This window comes from Leopardus geoffroyi, chromosome C2, assembly GCF_018350155.1.
Source record: "Leopardus geoffroyi isolate Oge1 chromosome C2, O.geoffroyi_Oge1_pat1.0, whole genome shotgun sequence".
In the NCBI taxonomy this organism is placed as follows: Eukaryota; Metazoa; Chordata; class Mammalia; order Carnivora; family Felidae; genus Leopardus; species Leopardus geoffroyi.
In genome coordinates, this window is record NC_059333.1 from 70,600,313 (window position 1) to 70,604,618 (window position 4,306).

Below are 4,306 nucleotides of genomic sequence, written 5' to 3' on the forward strand. Positions count from 1 at the left end.
TACCATAGGTCTCTTCCGAGCTTTTGAGATAAAAGAGGTAACCTGGACTTAGTACTTTTCTGTCCAAAATATTCAATCCAAAGTATTCTAGTTCAAAATAGCTCAAAACAGCCCAAACCTCCTTGGGAGGTTGCGAGGTGTGTGGGGGGAGGGGGCGGGGGGGGGGTGAGTCGTTAAACATCCCAAATGTCCCCGGGCTACCACGCTTTAGGAGCTCACCATTCCTTCGAACAAACACCGCATGTAGTGTCTGTGCTCCACTTCCTGCCATATGAGCGTGGGGACGGTAGTTCCAAGAATCCCTGAGGGGCTCTTCCATGTTTTCCCCAAACCGTTTGCTGTTTAGCTTTTCAGGGGCCTCCCTGATGGTCACTTCTAGCAACTTTGTAATCCTATCTCCAGGCTTCCATGGCCCTCCACAGATCACTTTACCTGGACGCTGCGCCCCATAAATACCCGCAAACACAGTTAGTATTGAACTGTAGCATTTAGCCTAACTTTATCGAAGGCTTGTGGGTGACAGCTCAGGGAGGGGAAATACAGTAGAGAAAGGGGAAAAACTTAAAATGGATGACCATATCTCTTCACTCCTGGTTGTTCGTTCGCTGTCCTGGCCTCCCTCTCCCAGCTCCTCTACTTACCTCTTGTCCCCGAACCCCTGAGCCCCTGACTTCTCACTACATTTCAGGAACCAGCCCATCACTTAGAGTAGGGTCTTCTTAACTCAGGCCTCCCTCCCTACAGCTCAGAACCCCAATTCCCCCTGGGTCTAGCCCCGGACAGAGGGGTGAAAACAGTCGCTCCTTGTGAATATTAGGCAGTTTTACCTCTGACCTTAGTGAAGGCAAAATTTTTTGTTATTACACAGAAGGTTAATTCCTTGTTGTCCCCAAGGTCTCCATTCAGGAATAGAATTTCGGGTTTGCTCTTATATAGCTGAGAGGCCCATTTAAATATTTTTCCCAGGCAAAACGCCTGTGCTGTTATTCTAGGCTTGAAGCATTCCTGGCACCAGAAGTTAAACTAAGGCCTCTTTTTCGTCTCTTCTGTTTTCTTTTTAAATTCACTTTATTGAGTTAGGTCTAATTTACATCAATAAGCGGATCCATTTAAAGGGCAAATTTTGGTGAGTTTTGATAGATGTGTATACATGTGAAACCACCGTTATAATCACGACATGGAACATTTCTATCGCGCCCCAAAGTTTCCTCTTTCCCCTTGGCAGTGTGTTCCTCCCTCCACCCCCCACCCCAGGCAACCACTGACCTGCTTTTGTCACTAGAGATTAGTTTGCTTTTTCTAGAATTGTATATAAATGGAGTCATACAGCATGTATTACTTATTCTATGTCTGGTTTTCCCCCTTAGTACAATGATTTCACAATTCATCCAGATTACTGTGTCTATCAGCCCTTTCTTTTTCTTTTCTTTTACAACTTTACTGAGGTATAATTTATGTAATATGAATGCACATATTTAACGTTTTGATATAGGTTTATACCCATGAAACGATGATCGTGATCAAGATACCAAACATTCTCACAATCCCCAAAAGTTTTGTGCCCATCCTTCCCCATGCCCCCAGTCTGAGGTAACCACTCCTCTGTTTTCTGTCACTATAGATTAATTTGCATTTCCTAGAATTTTATAGAAATGGAATCAAACAGATGTACTGGGTCTGGGGGCTTTTATTTTTTGGTCCGGCTTCTTTTACTCAGGATAATTATTTTGAGATTCATTCGTGTCGTGTGTGTATTAATAGCTTGTACGTATGATTTTCCATTCATTTGGAAATCTTTCCTTAGGATAAAGTCCCAGAAGCGAATTTCTCAGCAAGTGGGTCATTTTTTATGTCATGTCTCAGTCAAAAAACCATTTTCTATGGCTCCTGATATCTGTTGCCGCATTTCCTTTTGAAGGGAATATAACCTTTGTAAGCTTATTAAAGTATCTGCACCCTCACCTGAATTGACTGCAAACATTTTTAAAGATGTAAAATGTTATTTTGTTTTGCTAGTAGCATACCTGTAAAATGAGTGAAGGGCATTTCCCTCACATTTCTTTATGAATTTTATTTTCTCTTTTTATGAATAATTTGATAATGGCAACCAGCTTTTGGAAAATAAGTTATCCAAATATCTGTGAGCCTGAAGACCCATGACTATATCTCATTTACTTTGCATTCCTTGCTCCCTGAATCTAGAACAGACTGAATGGCATTCGGCCATCCTTTCCTTTATTCCATAAATATTTAGGAAGCACCCGCTTTGTGCCAGCTGCTCTGGATGCTGGGGACAGAGGAGTGAACAAAGCAGGGAGGCTCTCATGGAAGAGGAGCAACAGACAACCAAACCAACAGAGAGACCACGGAAGTTCACATTGTGAGGATGGTCATGCAAAATGAACTGGGGGACTGTAGTCAGGTGGGGAGAGGGGCTCCTTTAGATGAGACCACCAAGAACCTTCCTGTTGTTGCACTTAGACTAAAATTTACACTCCCTGTGGCATCAGGCCACACTTCTCTGACATCACGATTCCATTATCTATCTTCTGGAATTAAGCTCTTAGGGAAGTTATATGGAGGGGCTTTCCCAGGAAGCGGCTTCACCTTTCACACACCCAACTCCCCGAATGGGATGACGGGAGATTCCATGTAGGGGAGGAAGGTCCCTATCGCCTCCACCAACTGTAATTAAGATTTCCTCCTGGAGAGGTGAGTGGTTCAAGAGATTATAACGCTGCTGTTAGGGTGCTAGCACTGGGCCTGGGCTCTTTGCTCTTGGAGAGGAAAATTGCCAACAACAGAGGGGAGTACATTAGCACCTGTTAAGGGATCGCAGTGGTTTCTGGTTTGCACCTGCCAGCGTCCCCAGTCCAGTTGCTCCTAAAATGGGAGACAACGCAACGAGCAATGAGGGCAGTGGCCCTCAAAGTGTTCCCCGCACCAGCAGCATGCCCACAACTCGGGAACTTTTTAGAAATGCACATTTCAATCCCCAGCCCAGGCTTACTGCATCAGCCATCTGTGTTTTAACAAGACTCCAGGTAATTTTGCTGTGTGCTCAGGTGTGACAATCACTGTGCCCATGGCACAAAGTTGATTTTAAGTGGTCTGTGGTCACTGTTAGAAAACATTGATTTACTTGGAGGAGGAAAGTAATTGCCTTTTCAAACGCATTTCAGACACTCTGATTACACAGGGAGAAAATCACGCTGACTGCCAATGTATCTGTGTTCTGATACTTGCATATTTCCTTTACAAGGAAGACAGAGCAGCCCCAGGCACAGAGCCTTTGGCAGAGATATGCACCTAGAACCCACTAACACTTAATTTTTGTTGTGTTTATTTTATGATGACTTTCTATTTATGAGAAAGGAAACTAGTTTTTTATTTAAGGTGATGATGTAAAGTTTATTTTAAAAGTAAATTCATTTAGGTCTTAAGTCAATTTCCAAATGATATTCTAGAGGAAAGAGTAAAGACGGCATGTGGTTTGTCAAGAATCCTGAGGGTGGGACAAAACTGCCTGACATTCAGAGGACACCATGCTGGGACACATCCTTGGGTGAGTTGAAGAAAAGACCCTTCAGAGTGTGGGGGTGGGGAAGCAAACAAAGTAAGTTAGCTAAAATATAAATAAAAGAAATAACAAATATCAACACCATGAAAAGTGTCACTTTGCACGAGGAAAAGAGAAAACTAAACTAAGCCTCATTTGAAGCTGAACTCTGAGTTATTTTCGAATGGAATTTAATCAGATAAGTGCCTATTCTTGGGAATTTGGCTCCTATACCCCCCAGCTGGCTGTCAGTCTGGGGAGGGGGAGGGCCATAACATTTCATTTGACATTCAAGGCTTGAACTCAACTCAACTCCATAATCTTTAACCAGACATTCTTTTGAATTGTTGTTCAAGTTACCTATGAAATATCTCTTCTAAGAAGGAATTTTTGATTTGGCTTTCTAAGGAACTGTTTTCTTTATGACAAATTTGAAATAAAATGTCAGCACATGTTCACAAGCAATTACCTGAGAGGTTGCTCAGCACCAGGAACCAATTAGATACTATGGCTGTGGGCCTATTTTGAAAGATTGAAAGATTGATAGATCTTGAAGATTGAAAGATTGAAAGAATGATAAGATCTGCTGTTGGCAATGGTGTGTGACCAACATGCCATTACAGAAATTGCAACATGTATTACAGACCTTTAAAAATGGACAACTTCTGGGGCACCTGGGTGGCTGAGTCAGTTAAGTGTCCGACTTTGCTCAGGTCATGATCTCACGGTCCGTGAGTTCGAGCCCCA